This window comes from Hemicordylus capensis, chromosome 1 (genome assembly GCF_027244095.1).
Source record: "Hemicordylus capensis ecotype Gifberg chromosome 1, rHemCap1.1.pri, whole genome shotgun sequence".
In the NCBI taxonomy this organism is placed as follows: domain Eukaryota; kingdom Metazoa; phylum Chordata; class Lepidosauria; order Squamata; family Cordylidae; genus Hemicordylus; species Hemicordylus capensis.
The window spans coordinates 36669119-36687427 of record NC_069657.1 but is presented as its reverse complement, the minus strand read 5'-3'; the positions used below and the strand labels follow the sequence as shown (position 1 = coordinate 36687427).

Below are 18309 nucleotides of genomic sequence, written 5' to 3'. Positions count from 1 at the left end.
TCATCCAATATTGTGGATCTGCCAGTAACTCTTGGCATAAGTTGTATATTCTGGAATAACATATTCTTCCCATTAAGGGGGGAAACCATCCTTTTAAAAGATATTGACTGTATTTTCTTCCATCTATTTCCTTGTAATATTTTTGTTGTTGTTCAGTTAAATATGCCTAGTATTTTCAGTCCTCCACAGTGTAATATATAGGAACAGCTAAACATATTCCCCTCTCCTCTTCCTCCTTTCCCCCCACTGCTAATGAATACTAACAAGCGTATTTTATTTAGAAATTCAAGATGACAATCTCCTTCTTTTCTCTAATGACCAGTTAACTTAAATGTAAATACAGGCAGATCTGTAAATAGCTTGTTTCTTTCCCTCCTCTTACAAATATAATCTTCCATTGTAATGCCTGGTCATTTTGTTTCCTTTGGCATAGTTCCTTGCTTCCTATGGCATGTTAAATAGACAAAACATGTTGATGTTGAATATCCACTAGTACTAAAGAACTTGCTTGTTTCTTGAATAGCTTGACCTTGATTCTTTCCACCCTCCTCCACCTCTTTAGTAAAATCTCATATTCCCACAGAATGATATCCTGGAAGACAAAGCAGAACTCTGTTTGGCACATATCACTGTGGACAAAACACATAATAGAAAGCAAACCATCTTTGTATGGCAAGGGGAAATTGACTACTTGACCTAATAAAATTTCTCTGTCTCTAGATTTTATTATTCCATTACTTATGAATTTTCTTCTTAGAATTATATTTTCCTCAGTGATTGAAAATATTTTAAACTCCATGACCAAACACAGGTTTCATTTCGGACTGAAGCACTTTAAATAAATCTGTCGACAATGATAAAATCAAAATACAAAAATAAATAGAAGAAGACTGCCAAGGAAATATTTCCTATGCAGCGACCACACTCTTTGGAATGAAAGTATATTAATACTTTAAAGGTAAACTGTGATGCTGTGACCCCCATTATACAAAATTAGAAGCGTACTATCAAACAATTAACAGAGCAGGCCCTTCTCAATTGAAGTGGTGCTTTTATGATAGCTGGTAGTGTCTCAGAATGCCACACTGGCAAAGGGCTAAATGGCTCTCAATCAGACCTTTTATGAAGAAAAGGAAATAAATGGTGGCTATGACTTTGGGCAGCCACCTAATGGTGCAGCAGGGAAATAACTTGCCTAGGGAGCAAGAGGTTGCTGGTTCAAATCCCCGCTGGTATGTTTCCCAGACTATGGGAAACACCTATATCGGGCAGCAGAGATATAGAAGATGCTAAAAGGCATCATCTCATACTGTGCAGGACAGGAGATGGCAATGGTAAACCCCTACTGTATTCTACCAAAGAAAATCACATGGCTCTGTGGTTGCCAGGAGTCGACACCGACTCAACAGCACAACTTTACTTTATGACTTTGGGCAGAGAATAGTACTTGCCAAGGATGAGTCCTGGTTCACATTATCCAACACCAGGGTCGCTGGAGCAGGGTGTGGGGACTGGAGTAAAAATTAATCTCTAGTGGCCAAATACCAATTATATTACATTACTTACGTTATGGGACCAGCATTATTGCTGATCCCCAAGTAGGGTTGCCATAGTCAAGCTTCCAAAATCTGGGTGGCCTAATTTGCATATTATGCAAATCATGCGGGAACTTATTTATTTATTTATTTGGCAGATTTGTACACTTTCCCCTCCTTCTCTGCCCAAGTGATTGGATCCAGAGTAAAATCCGGGCAGCACATTTGAAATCCGTGTATGTATGTATTTGTTTATTTCGGCCCAAGGCCAGCATAAAATCCGTGTAAATCTGGGTGAAATTTAGCAGCTAGGCGGGGGAGCCAAAATCTGGGGGCTACCCTAAATTCCAGGGGACATGGCAACCCTATCCCCAAGGCACCATCATTTGCCACTCTGGTAACAGAAGACTGGAGAAAACATTACCAGATCATGTGAGAAGAACCAAGCCAGTGTCAGATGCTGGGTGGAGTAATTTAACATCTTTCCACAGAATCCTGCTCTTCAATTCCCATATTACTGGAGCAGTGTGGGATAGAGTCATGGGGGAGTAGCAAGACTTGTAAGGATGTTGCCTGATAAAGCCAGCAGGGTTTCAGATGTACATTTCACTGGAGGTCTGGGGAACTATCTGGATGAGGCAACAATCAACAGGACCTATCTATCATATTGTATATGGCACAATCTGCCAGCATAATTAAAATGAGATGAACAGCCCTGATGGATCAGGCTCAAGGCCCGTCTAATCCAGCATCCTGTTTCACACAGTGGCCTGCCTGCCTTCAAGAAGCTCAAAGGCAAGGTGTGAGGGCTTGCCCCTCTCCTGCTGTTGCTCCCCTGCAACTGGTATTTAGCAGCACCTTAAGGGAGGAGGTATACGCCTATATAATAAGTAAAGCCTTATTATAAGTCAAAACCACAATGCTGTACTGTATTTATCTTAGCCTTGTTCAGTCGTTGTGTAGCCAGGAGGAGGCATAATGTAATGTGCCAGCCAGCTTAATCTCTTTGCACTGGTGAACTCTGTAGTCACACTCTTGCTCTCCTAAAGCACATTGTTTGCCTGGAATGGAAAATGCTGTACTCAGGGAGTTTCTCCTCATGATCTGGAACACTGGGCATTTTGGAGGAAAGTCAGGGGCATGAGCATGGAATGTTCTAGTGTAAGTGATGGAGCTAGTCAGCATGCTCACATTACTGTAACTTTGGTAAATAACTTTTAAATAGGGTTTAAGGTAATATTTTTGTATGTATCTTCTTTGCATGTCTCTTCTATTGAGGCTTCACCAGAAGTGCAATACAACACCAACAGCAAAGGAATTAGACTTAGAGGAGGAAAGGGACAAGAGAGTAAGAGAAGGGTGCATGAGAGAGGAAAAGAGATGGTTACAGCCTGAGTCTATGCAGGTTAACTCAAAAGTTCAACTGAATTCAACCAAGTTTATTTTGTTTATTTATTAATTTTATTTATTTATTTATTGCTGAATTTATATACCGCCTTTCATTAAAAAGAACCTCAAGGCGGTTTACAAAAGTTAAAAAACATACAATAAAAATGACAATTAAAATATTAAACTAAAAATATAAAACAAATCTAATTTAAAAACTATAAAATACAAGCATAAAAACTATAAATGAGTAAAAGCACATAGAAGCAGCAGTAGAAACAGTCATGTAAAAGCCAGGGTAAAAAGCCAAGATTTAAGAAGCTTTCTAAAAACTGTGATGGAGTCTGAGGAGCGAATGGCCACTGGGAGAGCATTCCAAAGCCTGGGGGCAGTAACAGAGAAGGCCCTGTCCCGAGTGCACGACAGACGAGCCTCCTTCATTGTAGGCACCCGGAGCAGAGCCCCCTCAGATTACCTCGTCAAGCGGGCAGCAACCCTTGGGAGCAGGCGGTCCCTCAGATACCCCGGGCCCAAACCATTAAGGGCTTTCCTGGCCACCGCCTCCACCTGAGCTTCCAAAAGCAGAGCTGGGTCCAGTAGTACCCACAAGCTGCGTACTTGCTCCTTCAAGGGGAGTGCAACCCCATTCAGAACTGGTAAAATCTCCTCGTCTCGATTGGCTCTCCTACTGACCAACAGTACATCCGTCTTGTCCGGATTCAATTTCAGTTTATTAGCCCACATCCAACCCATCACGGCCTCCAGCCCCCGATTCTGGACATCCACCGCCTCCCTAGGATCAGATGACAAGGGGAGAGAGAGCTGAGTGTCATCTGCATATTGCTGACAACTCAGTCCAAGTCCCCGGATGACCTCTCCCAGTAGTTTCATGTAGATGTTAAACAGCATGGGGGACAAGACCGAACCCTGCAGGACTCCACAGGCCAGTGGCCATGGAGCCGAGCAGTAGTCCCCCAGCACCACCTTCTGGACCCTCCCCCCAAGAAAGGACCGGAACCACTGCAACGCAGTACCTCTGATTCCCATACTTGAGAGGCGGCCCAGAAGGATACCATGGTCGATGGTATCGAACGCCGCCGAGAGGTCCAGCAGAACCAACAGGGACGCACTCCCCCTGTCTAGTTCCCGACGTAGGCCATCCACTAGAGCGACCAAGGCAGTCTCAGTCCCTATTAAAATTATATATCGCCCTTCATAAAATTATCCCAAGGTGGTTTACAAAAGTAAAATTCGATAAAATCATATTAAAATATTAAAATCAATTAAAAACATAAAGTCATAAAAACACCAAAAGCAACAGCCTTTCTGAACAGTGCATACAACTTTCACCTAATTCCCGGGAGGAAAAGGCGAAGCAGCCACGATGAAATCCACTCACTTCTCCACAGTTGCAGATTATGCAATAATTGCAAAGAGACAGCTTGTCATTTGCTCCCACAGCCCCTGCTCTCAGCCTGGCTGCCACCAGACCAAACAACGAGGGAAGTGCACGCAACCAAACGCTGGCCAGTTCCGCCGGTTCAAAGGTGAGGGGCATTCTGCTTTAAGGGCGGGGAGGGTGCACTTACGCCTCCCTCTGCTTTTCCCCTGACAGACTTCCGTGTTTTAAAAGTCCACCAGGCGGCAGCGTACCTCCCTGCTGCCCCATTGCCCTCTCAGGAGAGGCACCAGAGATGGCAGAGGAAGTGCAGATAGGGGGAAATAGGGTTGCCAACTGTCCTGCACTGTGCAGGATGTCCCTCATTCCTGGGGAGAAATTTTCATTCTGTTCAGGACTCAATTTCTCCCAATTTTTTACTTTTAAAAAAAAATATTTTTTTTGGCCCGGCTGCCTCATTTGGGAGGCAGGCAGCACCGAATAAGGCAGTTTCCCGCCACCTTCTCTCTGACTCCCTCCCTCCCTCCGTCAGTCAGTCACCCACTGGTGAGTGCTTTGCTTTCAGTTCTTCAGCTGCCACACACCCGTCCCAGGGAGCCCTGCCCCAGCAAGAGCAGCTCAGCAGCAGCAGCCATGCACATCGTTTGGAAGGAGGGAGAGCTCTCGCCAGCTGTCCTGCTATGCTGCTGCTCAGCAGCAGCTTTAAAAGTAAAAGGGGGGAAAGCCCCGCAGTCGCCCTCGGAGTCCCCGTCCCAGTTTCAGCCAACGCAATGTTGACAACTCTAGGGAGAAAGGATGACAGACTGCAGGCCTCTAGTTAGTTATTGCTGGGTAGCATCGGGGCTAGTCATGCTGGCAGAGGCAGGTTTCTTTGTTCCTTCCCTAAAGCTCCTGGAAACTCCTAAAAAGCCATTCCCGGGGGTTGGAGGGACTCTTGACAGCAGCGTGGGATAAGCTGCAGCTGGCTACAGGAGGAAGAAGATGGGAAAATATGATGCAGGCACCATTCACAGGCAGCTCTTGCTCCTGCAGCTACCTGCAATGCATCACACAGTGTTACTAAAGATCTTTTAAACCTCAGGAATGGCTTTTGAAGGTCGGGGCGGGGAAGAGAGCTCAAAAGACTGCTGGGAGGAGAAAAGGTTGGGGAAAATCACTTCTGCTAGCGCCAAAAGTCTGGATGCTATCCCATGAGTATAATATAATTTTTCCTAGATTATATGGTAGTGGAGTTTTCTCACTAAACATTTTGCAAAGACTCCAAATTTTCTTTCCTTCCCACCCCTCAAAACAATGACTTGTAATTTCTCCCTTAATAAAAAGCACACTTTTGTGAAGAAATGAGTTGACTTGAATATCTATTTAATGTTCTCTCATACTCTGAATAGTCTGCAAAGTTATTCACAGTATTTTTCCCATGATATTTCTTTCTATTAATACCATAAATAACTTCTGAGTTCAAGACTGTTAATGTACCTTGCAAACAAAAGCTCTGAATGATGACTTTTCTCTAACTTGAGTTCTCCACACCACTGAAGAATATAACTGTTTGAGCACTTTCTCACGATCAGTGAGAAAGGGCTACAGGGTGAGCAGGGAGGAAACCCTGAAATGCATACCTCCCCGCAGACGATCTGGGCTGCTGGTCTGGGCACAAAGATAGCGTGTACAGATGTGCAGCTGCTCCCTTGGGCTGCTAAGAGGGCCAGGAGCCAGAGCATGTTGCCCTGCCACTCCAGCAGGGGCATATCTAGGGTAGAGCAGGCAGGGCATGTGCCCCAGAAGGGGGGCGTACCATTTTTTATTTTTTTTTAAATGGCCGCCAAAAACAAAATGGCCACCGTGCATGCTCAAATGTCCTCTATGAGGCCCTAGGCCATGCCAGGCCTCACAGAAGCCATTTGAGCATGCGTGGTGGCCATTATGTTTTCAGCGGCCATTTTTAAAAAACAAAATTTATTTTAAAAAATGGTCACCACACATGCTCAAATGGTCCCTGCAAGGCCCTAGAGGCCATCGGAGGGAGGGGGAACCTTTGTAGACCCCCCCCATGGCCTTTAGGAAGCCCTCCGAAGGGGCTACAGGTAATTTTTTTTTAAAAAAAATAATAATATAAGTCACTGTACACATATTTAGTTTGGCACTATGTACAGAGAATCAGGGCTTGTGAATACTGAGCTGAAGCTTATGAGCTAGGATTGTATTCATTTGCTCTTTGCTTCTTGTGAGTTAAATGTGATGTCTTAATAATATGGCTATTAATGGTGAGTTTGTCTTTGAATCAGTGTGAAATCCTTAGTATTAAGGCCCACTGGGAATTTCTTGCTCTCTTTCTCTCATTTTAACTGTCTTTCTGAAATACTAGAATATATTCCAAGCAGTGACACAGTTTACTCTGCATATCCTTTGATTATTTTCAGCGTATCTGGGAAAAGTCAAATTCTCCATTTATTTTTAAAACTGATGTAATAGTAATGCTACAATGTATAGTAGAGAATTAGACAGACACTTCTGTTTAGTTTTCCAAGTACACCTCCACATAGTATTTGGGTATTTAATGAGCCCCAGCATACTGCAATTTGTAGTTTTCCAGCATTTTATGGTCTGGCTACGTCCACTGCTAAATACTTTTTGAAATATTAAAAGATTAACGCGCTTGACTTGTATTTTTCAGCTGATATTATGGTAAAGTTATCTGAAAGATGGGTGTCAGATGTTTGGACAGGGGGGCGCAATTTCAGTGCTTGCCCTAGGCGCTATTTCCCCTAGATACGCTTCTACCCTCTAGAACTCTCATAATGCATTTGCAGTGCATTATAGGGACTTCCCCCAATGCCGGCTGCCTGGCTGCAAGCAGCCAGGGTTAGCAGACAATCCAAAAAATGAGGTTAAGGGAGTGCTTACTCAACCTTGGTTTGAAGGCAGGCTCCAGAGGTGGGCTTGCCGCTGGGTGGTTCTCATGATCAGAGGAAATCAGGCTGGGCTTCTTTAGCCTGGTTCCCCCTGCATATGAGAACAGCCTCTTTGTCTCATACTCTGTAAAGGTAAAATGTGCTGCTGAGTCGATTTCGACTCCTGGCGCCCACAAAGCCCTGTGGTTGTCTTTGATAGAATACAGGATGGGTTTACCTTTGCCTCCTCCCTCACAGTATGAGATGATGCCTTTCAGCATCTTTCTATATCCCTGCTGCCCGATATAGGAGTTTCCCATAGTCTGGGAAACATACCAGCGGGGATTCGAACCAGCAACCTCTGGCTTGCTAGTCAAGTCATTTCTTGCTGCACCATTAGGTGCCTGTAACCTCCTTTAAACGCAGTAGCTTGCATCCAGACTAAATTACTTCTGAGTAGTCCTAGTGAAATTAAGTAGTCCAGTCACTCCTAAGTAGTCCTGTTGAGTAACTGTCTGGATGTCAACTATTAACTTCTCAGATACCTAAAATAATACACAGGTTACTGTCTTTATATAAAGTTATTAACAAAGGGATATAATTGTACAAAGTGGACACTCTGTTTGCTAAGCATTAATTATAGTGAAATATTGATGGTTAAGCTACTAACTAGGTAAAGTAAGTAAAATGTGCTGTTAAATCGATGTCAACTCCTGGCAACCACAGAGCCCTGTGGTTTTTCTTTTGTAGAATACAGGAGAGGTTTACCATGGCCTCCTCCTGTGCAGTATGAGATGATGCCTTTCAGCATCTTCCTATATAGCTACTGCCCGATATAGGTGTTTCCCACAGTCTGGGAAACATACTAGCAGGGATTTGAACCGGCAACCTCTGGCTTGCTAGTCAAGTCATTTCCCGCTGCACCATTAGGTGGCTCTAAGCTACTAACAAAGGTAAAGTGTGCCATCAAGTCAAGTTCAACTCCTGGCGCCCACAGAGCCCTGTGGTTTTCTTTAGTAGAATACAGGAGGGGTTTACCATTGTCTCCTCCCACGCAGTATGAGATGATGCCTTTCAGCATCTTCCTATATTGCTGCTGCCCGATATAGTAGCAGTGGGGATTCGAACCGGCAACTTTCTGCTTGTTAGTCAAGCATTTCCCCGCTGCGCTACTTAAGATGACTAAGCTACTAACTACTTGATTGGAAATAACACCTTGAGCGAGACATGAAAACTGAGAACACAAATTTACAATTTCACTGAGCATCGACTTCAAGGAAATGAGCCAACAATACACTTATGGATTATTTTTAATGTTTCAGGTGTCTTATTTAACTTTGGATGCTAGTCATATAAATATCACAAACAGTCTAACAGTATAGAAGTAGAATGGTTGGAGTGGATTTTAAAATTGGCCCCCTCTCACTGAAGCTCAGCTCATGAAGTAAATAAATCTTAAATGAGGCTGAATATAGAACATCATCCTAAATTATTTTTTAAAAGGTTTTGTAAATTGTGGACGATGCAAGTCATTTAATGGTACTAGACAAAGACATGCTGTTCTGGTAGCTCCAGGTCTTAACACTCACATCAATTTCGGAGGACAAATACAACTGAAGGAAGCCCGGGTGGGTGCGTGGCAGGGGGAGTCAGTCATGTGACTTGCCTCTGGGGGCTCCCGCAAGGCAGTGGGCCCCAGACAACTGTCTCCCCTTACCCTATTTTAGTTACGCCCCTGTATAGAAGTGATGATGACTGCAATCCAAAACTTCCTTACCCGGGAGAAAATATTGTTGAAATCAACATGAAACTTACTTCTGAGCATTCATGCACAGGGTTCAGCTTGTTAGAGGTGCATTTGCTGCACAAACTTATTTTAGAGTTTTCTTCTATGGCTAGCTCCCTACTGCAAATAGCCAAGTTACTGTTTGAATTCCCCCACATTTTCCAAAGAAGTTTGGCATGAGAGCTGCCAATAGTGAAACTTCTTGAATAAACAGCACATCAGCATCGAAAACAGTTTCTCTATCAGCAACTTAATTTGTAAACTGCTTTTTAAACCTCCAAAGGGTTGAACAGCTGTTTGGCAGAAATCCACCAATAGGGAACTGCTCAAACTAACCTTAGTGTCCTGCATCACACCATAGAATAAATACCAGCCAGCTCCAGGGGTGTAACTACCATTAGGCAAGGGGAGGCGGCTGCCTGGGGGCCCCCACATCTTGAGGGGCCCCCCAGAGGCAAGTCACATGTGAAGTGAGTGTGTGTGTATCAGCGAGGGGCCCATTTTAAAATTTTGTCTCTGGGCCCACTCCAGCCTTGTTACGCCCCTGGCCAGCTCCATGTAAGTCCTATATAATTTAGTACTTCTCTTCTTTATATAACTTTATTTCGTCTTTCCAAGGTGGCTCACTTGAAGAGACCTGATCTAATAACAGCATATCCTGAATGTTAAAGGCCAGGGTACCAAAACTAACATTCAACATTTCTCTCTGAACCATCTACAAATCTGCCCCTTAATACCAGCATTCAACTGCTTGATGCAATAGCTACCACATATGCACCAGAGCCTGAATGAGATTTTTAACCTATATTGTTTGGAAGTTTTTTCGAGTTTAGAAACAGCTCTTGAGAAGAAAAGGCTCAGACCAGAGGAGGCAGCAAATGTTTGTTTTCTTTTCTAAAGAAGCAAGCAAGCAAGCAAATAAATCAATAAGCGCAGTTTCAAAGAGCTGCTTTCAAATTGAACCACTTCAGGAATGTATCCATCCCACAAGTGTGTGTCTCACCTGCAGCTGATCCCCACCGACTGTCTCTAGGCAGAGCTGACACTGTGCTCAGCTGAAACTCAAGGCTCAAATCAGGGAAGCTTTGCTACCTGGAGCTTTGTGAACTGGAGTTTTCCAGCCGATATCAAAGGAGTTTTGCGTGGAGTTTAAGAGGGAAGTGTGTGGGGAGACACCCAGCATAAGGAGAAGGTGAGTACCACCATAATTTTGTAATTTTCTTGGAGGACAGAGCTTAAAACCTTTAACTAGCTGACAACTGAACCTAAGAACTATCTTTCAAGTAAACAAATTCTATATACTCTAAATAGCCAATAAAAACAGTTATGAATGTAGAAAGACATTAGGGGAGGGGGTGCTTCCCAGTGTTCTGCACCAAGTGTTGCATGTATGACTATCTGGCTGAAGGGGAGAAGTCGTGGGTGTGCAAAGAGCTCCTGGCTCTCAGGGAACATGTTGGTTCCCTCAAAGCCAAGGTGGCTGACCTAGAGAAGCTCAGGGAGTCAGAAAGGTTTGTGGATGGGACCCCCAGAGATGTGTTAGAAGCATCCTACTCCCAGGCTGACAGCTCCTCTGCTGTCATGGAGAATGAAGGTCTCAGGGAAGCAGGGCATCAGTCCGAGGAAGAGGAGAATATTTCCTTAGAAGGGACCCCTTCCATGGGTCCCATATGCTCTTGCACAAAAGATACTCCTCTAGAGAGTGGAGGCCTCCTAGTAGCGGGCAATTTGATCATAAGGGAGATAGAAAGATGGGCTTGTGACTCACGTGTAGACTGCACGGTGACTTACCTGCCTGGTGCGAAGGTTGCAGATATCACACAGTGTCTAAATAGGCAGTGCTGGAAAGGAGTCAACTGTTCTGGTGCATGTTGGCACCAAAGATGTTGGGAAATGCAGTCTGGAGGTCCTGGAAGCCAAATATAGGCTGCTAGGTAACATAATGAATTCCAGGACCCCCAGGGTAGTGTTCTCTGAAGTGCTACCTATTCCACACACAGGGCCAGCGAGATATCTCTCCCCTCAGGTGGAGCTGAGGGGTCTCAAAGCGTGGATGAGACGGTAGTGCCAGGAGGAAGGGTTTAGATCAGTTAGGCACTGGGATACATTTTGGGGCAAATGAAGCCTGTACAAAAGGGATGTGCTCCACTTGAACTACGATGGAACCAGACTGCTGGCATTTTAAAATGAAAAAGGTCACAAAGCAGCTTTTAAAATAACCCTGGGGGATTGCCAACAGGAACTGCGTGGTATCTCATTCAACAAGCAAAATCCCCTCAGGTACAAAGGTGAAAACCTTTCAGATAAACCAGAAGGGGAAAGAGTAGAACCAGGAGTAAAGCAGATGGATGCCCGAAGCCTCCGAGCCAAGATGGGTGAGCTGGAGTGTAAGAGGGAAGCTGCAGACCATCAGCACTCCATATGCACAGAACTCTTCCTAATGCCCTTTTGATCTGGGCCAGTGATTTCAAAAAGGAAATGTCCTCAATTATCCTGGAGAAGAACATGCAACTGCAGAAGAATGAATAGGGCAAAGGATAACGTTCTTGACTGCAACAGGTGTGGATATTAGGACAAAACGCCATAGTTCATCACAGTAACTTTGTCAGAGGCAAAGAGTGCTAGCCAGCAGTGGCAATTTTCCTTTCCCATCAGACATATACTGCTGGCAGGATAGCAATTTTGTAAAAAATGGTTCTGGAAACGTTATTTAGGCATTGTTCCCAACTGGTAATAGATGGTATGTAGTATTTCTTCCCATGTGAACTTTTAAACTGCTGTGCAAAGCAAAATGAACTCAGCCTTTTCTAAAAGGTGGAAGAAATAGATAATTTGAGTTGCTTCAGATCACACATGACTGTGGCCACTAAGATGTGAAATGGCAGCAAAAAATTAAAATTAACTGACTATCGGTGCAAAAGTTGTAGATCCTTATATAAACAGGGATAACACTGCAATGTGTATAGTGTAGAGGTTAAGCAGATGAAATGGAAACTTGTAAAGAGAATCTATTATGGATCCCACGGTTTTCAGCTGTCTATGCTTCTGAGTATGACCAGTAAGACCTCTTGTTACATGCAAGTCCTGCTAAATCGCTGGAACATTCTTAATAGCACCAACATTCTAAACAAAGAAGGCATTGTAGTTTGAAGGTGTCAGCAGGCACAGGCAGCCCAGTAATGAGGCTCCATGAGGCAGCCGCCTCAGATGGTGGACTGACTGAGATGGAGGATTGCCTACTATCCTGCCACATTCTAGCACCTGTCCCCACCAACCTTACCCAGAGGCAGAGTGTCAGACAGGGCCACTTTCCTCCTCTGCTCCTGTCTCTGACTTTTTCAAAAGCCAGTGAGGAAGAGAGTGTAGAGAACGAGTGGTCTGCTTAGGGCTGCCAGGTGAAGATGGTGAAAAAAGGTGATATCCATTACCAAAAAAGTAAAAATAGAGGACACTTTTAAACAAAAAAGGTCTCCATTTTGTATAAAATTTGCATATGTTTATTTACAATATGTTTATTGTAGTTTTCAGAGAAAAATAAATAAGAAGCTCCCCTGTCCCCAAAGGGCTTACACTCTAAAAAGAAGCACAAGATAACACCAGCATCAACCATTGAAGAAATGCTGTGCTGGGGTTGGCCAGAGCCATTTGCTTTCCACATGACAAATAGCAGAGAATCCCCACTTTAAACAGTGCATTTTAACTCAGTTAGCAGGGGTAACAGCTGACTGAGTAAAGTTAGTTAGCTAACTGCCAATGTCTCACCACAACCGCCACCGCCACCAAGGAAGTGAAGCAAGGAAGCAAGCAAGCTTCACCTGCCGGGCCCACCTATCTGTGTTCCTGCATCATGTGGCTCTGCAACCTGCCACTAAAGCAGAACCTCCCCTCTGGCTTCCCCACTGGATGGATGGGCAGTAGGAAGGAGAATGAGACAGAGAAAGAGAAGCTGCTCATGAGAGCAAAGAGTTCTGACCAAACAAAATGTTCCAGCTGCTCCCAGAACTTCAGACACCACAACACATGCAAAGAAAGCTGTTTGGTCCCCCAAATAGTCGCATATCCTCTATAAAAGTCCCTAGTTGGCAATGCTAGGGCTGCTCCAACCCTGGACTCTACTCCTTCACACTTCCTTGTTTCGCCAAAATTCCTTCCTTCCATTCCCCCTTCTCTCTGGCTTTTGAAAATGCCAGAGGCAGGAGCAGAAGAGAACAACATTGGAATCTATGTGCCACCAAGTAAGGTAAGAAGGTGAGGAGGAGAAAGTGGCACACTTTGTGCTGCAGGAGAAGGCGGGAAAGGAGAAGTAGGAGTGGTGTGCCCTGTACATCACTGGACAAATGAGGGGGGAAACTGGGATGGGGGGGGCAGGGAGTCCCAAGGATGGTGGTGCTGTGCTGCCTCAAGTGCTGGGCGTAATTCAACCAGTCCTGTCAACAAGCCTAAGTGTGGAGTTTAAAATAAACAACCTTCTGCTTGGGGTTTAATTTTCTCAAGGTAACAGTGGAAAAAGATACAGTTGAAATATATTTTTAGCTATTTGCTTTTAAACTTTCCCATTTCAAGTGACAAGCACTGTTGTGATAAATTTCTTATTCTTGCTCCTAAATCTCCTGTCTTGCAACATTTTACTATCTTCTCCTCTGTCTTTTCACATTGCTTGCTTCCTTCATTCTGCTGGGTGTAATCTTTTTTTTTTTTTTTTTAAGCTTGTCTTCTCTCTGTTCTCTGCCATACCAGTCCATTTTCTACCATGGCTCACATTATTATGCAATTCCCTCATTGCTGATATCCACATAGCTTCATCTATTTCCTCTTTCAAGAAAACTGCTTGAAAGCAGTTTTTTTCTTTCATGTTTTCTTTCAATGTTTAAAAAATTGAATACTTTGCCCTTTCCTTCTTATCCCCCAACACACTTAGTCCCTCATTTTCCATTTCCAGTTTCCCTCCATGTCTCTCCTGTACTTTTCTCATATTGCACTGTCTACTTTAAAACTGTGAGCTTGTGGGCAGAGATCACGTCTAGTTGCTTACTCTATTTATAGCTTGATAAATATTATTATATCATCTTCGCCAACAACTGTAACACCTTATCCTGTTACAGAGCATATAGTCATTGTAATCTTATCTTTCTTCTATAGTCCTAGATCTGGACACGGCAGTCAATTAAAGACCTTATTCATAAGAAAGCTCCTTGTTTTCTACCCTGTAATGCAGTTGGATTTATCTACTATGTTCATTTTAATGAGCTTTACAAAGAGGTTACAGATCAGGCCTCTCCAGCTTACAGATCAAATTAACAATTTATTTGCTTGCAAGAGGCGCCTGAAAACTTGTCACTTCACAGCAGAAATAGTACAATGTTCTTAAACTGGAATTAATAAATTTCTCCAAACCTTAATCTCAGGGTATTATCAAGTACACTGTTATAATTGATGGCTGGGCTTGGTAACCACCATTGGAGTCTGGTAGACAGCAAGAGCTTGGCTTCCTTGCTTCCTGCTCCAAAGAGCCAAAGCAAACAAATCTCTTTTTAACCCACGGCCCGGCAGTGGCTATGGGATGCAAGCTGGTCTTGTGGTAACAAGCATGAATTGTCCCCGTTGCTAAGCAGGGTCTGCCCTGGTTTGCATGTGAACACTCTAAGATATTCCTGCTAGGGGATGGAGATGCTCTGGGAAGAGCACTTGCATGGAGAAGGTTCCAAGTTCTTTCCTTAGCATCTCCAAGACAGGGCTGAGATCTCTCTCCTGCCTGTAACCTTGGAGAAGCCGCTGCCAGTCTGTGTAGACTAGGGCTGCTCAACTTCAGCCCTCCTGCAGGTTGACCTACAACTCCCATAATTGCTAGCTATTGGCCACTGTGGCTGGGGATTATGGGAGTTGTAGTCCAAAAACAGCTGGGGGGCCTAAGTTGAGCAGGCCTGGTGCAGACAATACAGAGCTAATGGTCTTATTCAGTATAAAGCACCTTCCTATGTTCTTAAGAAGACTTCCCAGGAGAGGTATAGTAGGTAGTTCATGTGTTTCTAGCTACCCCTCCCCTGTAGCCCATAACTTTAATATTGCATTCCAGCACAAGAGGCACTGTGGTGCCACCTTCTGTCTGTGATGGTTTTGGAGGCTTTAGAAAAACTGGTTACTACTACGGTTAGGCCAAGTCACTAATTATGAATGAATGAATCTTTATTTCGATCACAGACCAAAGAAAGGAAGAAAACCTAAGTAATACTAACATAATGCTAATCTAATTCTAATCAAACAGTTTAAATATAACACCACAGTTAAAATACAGTAACAAACGTTCCAATCAATTTATCTTCTGTCGAACCTTCCCTGCTGTAAAACAAAACTTTGCGACACATAAAGATACATTTGTATCAGATAAAAGGTAACTTACATAAAACTTATCAGATCACCCTGGATAATCTTTTTTAAAAGGCAGCAAATAATAAGTACAAATATCATTATAAAAACAAAAATACTAAGCCACTGACCCACATCTACTTTTGTAACACCCACTTCCAAGCTGAGTTCTGCATTTCTGACACAATGTGGTGTCTGCAATAAACTCAAGAACTTTGACTGTTGAGCTTCAAGTATTACAAGATTTGTATACAGATTAACTCCCCCCATAGAGAAGCAGTGTATGGGATTTGACTAAACATAATTTAATTGCAGCAAGGACAAATTGAGCATCCCTGGGTTGACAGAACGTTAGACCAGCCCTTGTAGACCTTGGGGCATTCTGAAGAACACAATCTAAATGTGTTGTTCTACTGCCCATTGTTTGCACAACTTCTCCAAGATATTTGAAGAAGGTAATCTGCTCCGACCTATGATTATTCAACAGCCATTATCTTATTTTAGGTCTTTCCCCAAATGCCATTATTTTAATTTTATCATAATTTATTTCTAATGCCTGCTGATCACAATACAAAGAAAAGGCTTGCAAGACTCGCCTTAAACCAATGGAAAAAGAACGGCATCATCACCAGCACGTCAACATCATCAGGAGAAGGCATAACCTCCCTAAATGCCTGCCTGGAGGTGGTAATGGGCTGGATGAGGGATAACAAACTGAGATTTAGTCCAGATAAGACGGAGGTACTTATTGTGTGGGTTCAGAACTCGAGAGATCATTTTGAGCTGCCTGTTCTGGATGGGGTCACACTTCCCCAGAAGGAACAGGTATGCAGTCTGGGGGTGCTTCTGGATGCAAACCTCTCCTTGGTATCCGAGGTTGAGGCAATGGCCAGAAGTGCCTTCTATCAGCTTCAGTTGATACGCCAGCTGTGTCTGCTTCTTGAGATAAATGACCTCCAAACACTAGTACACCTGCTGGTCATCTCAAGACTTGACTACTGCAATGCACTCTATGTGGGGCTGTCTTTGTACACACTCTGGAAGCTGCAGTTGGTCCAGAATGCAGCAGCCAGGTTGGTCTCTGGGTCATCTTGGAGAGACCATATCACTCCTATCTTAAAAGATCAACACTGGCTACCGATAAGTTTCTTGGCAAAATACAAGGCCTTGGTTATAACCTATAAAGCCCTAAACAGTTTAGGCCCTGGCTATTTAAGAGAATGTCATCTTCGCTGTGAGCCCCACTGCCCATTGAGATCAACAGGAGAGGTTTGTCTGCAGTCGCCACCAGCTTGTCTGGTGGCTACTCAGAGACGGGCCTTCTCCGTTGCTGCCCCAAGGCTTTGGAATGTGCTCCCTGCTGAAGTAAGAGCCTCCACATCTCTTACAACTTTTAAAAAGGCAGTCAAGACACATTTGTTCACCCAGGCTTTTAATTAGATACTGTTTTAATAGTTTGATGTCTTTTAATAGTTTTAACATTGTTTTAAATCTTAAATTATTGTAATTTAACCTTTTTATTTGTTGTTGTATTGTTTTGGTGTAAACCACCCAGAGACTTGTGTTTTGGGTGGTAAACAAATATGTTAAATAAATAAAATAAATAATAAAATAAAGCAGAATCGGTAAATGCCTATCAACCAGCTTTGGCGGGTGGTATCTGAAATCCTTCAGGTGGGAAACAAGAGAATTAATTAAAAAAATTAAATAGTATCAGCATCAGAATACAGCCTTCTCTGACTCTTCTTTTGGTTGAAATTTCTTTCATAAGATGTCCTCATGAACTTCTCCATACCTTCAAAGAGGAATCTTCATATACCTCATATTTTAATAGAAAAAGACTGTCAGTTGTGGAGTCCAGCAGTTTGCGCCATAATTTCCCTTGGAGATTGAGTCAAAAGCACTCTTAAAGTCCACAAAGGCAGTATATAATCTATTTGGTTTTGTGGAATACTTTTCAACTAAATGCTGCAGTACTAGGACTTGATCTATAGTGGAACAGCCAGCTCTAAACCCAGCCTGTTCATCTGCAAAAATATCTTCTGAACCAATCCACTCTACTAGCTCTTCATACACATGCCTAGTATAGATCTTACTAACCACACTTAGTAGGCTTATGGGACAGTAATTGGCAGGATTGTCTCGCTTTCTTTTCTTATAAAAGGGAAGTATCATTGCAGTCCCCCTGTCTTTTGGCACTTTGGTAGACTTTTGGCACTACCCAAAATAGAATTTACAAATGAAACATCTTCAATTCTTTATTACAATCAAAGATCAGATACATCAGTACAGGTACGAAAGAAAGAAAAGTGTGTGTGTGTGTGGGGGGGGCTATTAAATTTAACTACCACCATAAGACAAGCACTTAATCATGGCTATTAAATATATTGATGATTGAACTGGCTGTTAGTTGCTGCCAAATCTTGACAGCCAACACACAAAATGTTGCCATGTTCTAAGTGATGCCAGGTTTCCTATCTAACAGGAGAAGTGTAACATAAAATTTATCTTCTTGACCAGGGAAGTTCAGTAATATAGAGGTTATCAGTTTGTTACGACAATCCCTATAAAAAAGAGCAATGTAATAGAACATTTTGGACCGAATCAATTGCACCATTTCTACAAAGGCAGGTTCAGTTAACCAAAGGGGTTTTAGTAAACCTCCCCTGTAGCACAGCTGATGGGAGGACATTGCATCTCGCTCTAAAAATACTTTCATGTGTTTTGGCAAGGTTAATGCAGCTAAATAGCCAGCAGGCTTTCATCCAGAGATACTTCTTTAGCTTGCTTATAACCTAGTGACATAAGGAATTCTGTAGATAGGCCATATGCTAGGAGCTTCCTAACTAAAGTCAGCTTCCAGCTTGATTGAAACTTATCAATAAAAATTAAGGGGGCTAGCCCTGCTGGGGAAAATGGGATCTTCAACCAATATCCAATGATTAACCT

General features: G+C 43.2%; 1 protein-coding gene across 4 annotated transcripts in view; it reads right to left on the bottom strand.

Moving 5' to 3' along the window:
* Positions 1–18309, bottom strand: part of EFCAB11 (EF-hand calcium binding domain 11) — an 83977-nt gene that overhangs the window by 13420 nt on the left and 52248 nt on the right. The window lies entirely within an intron of this gene.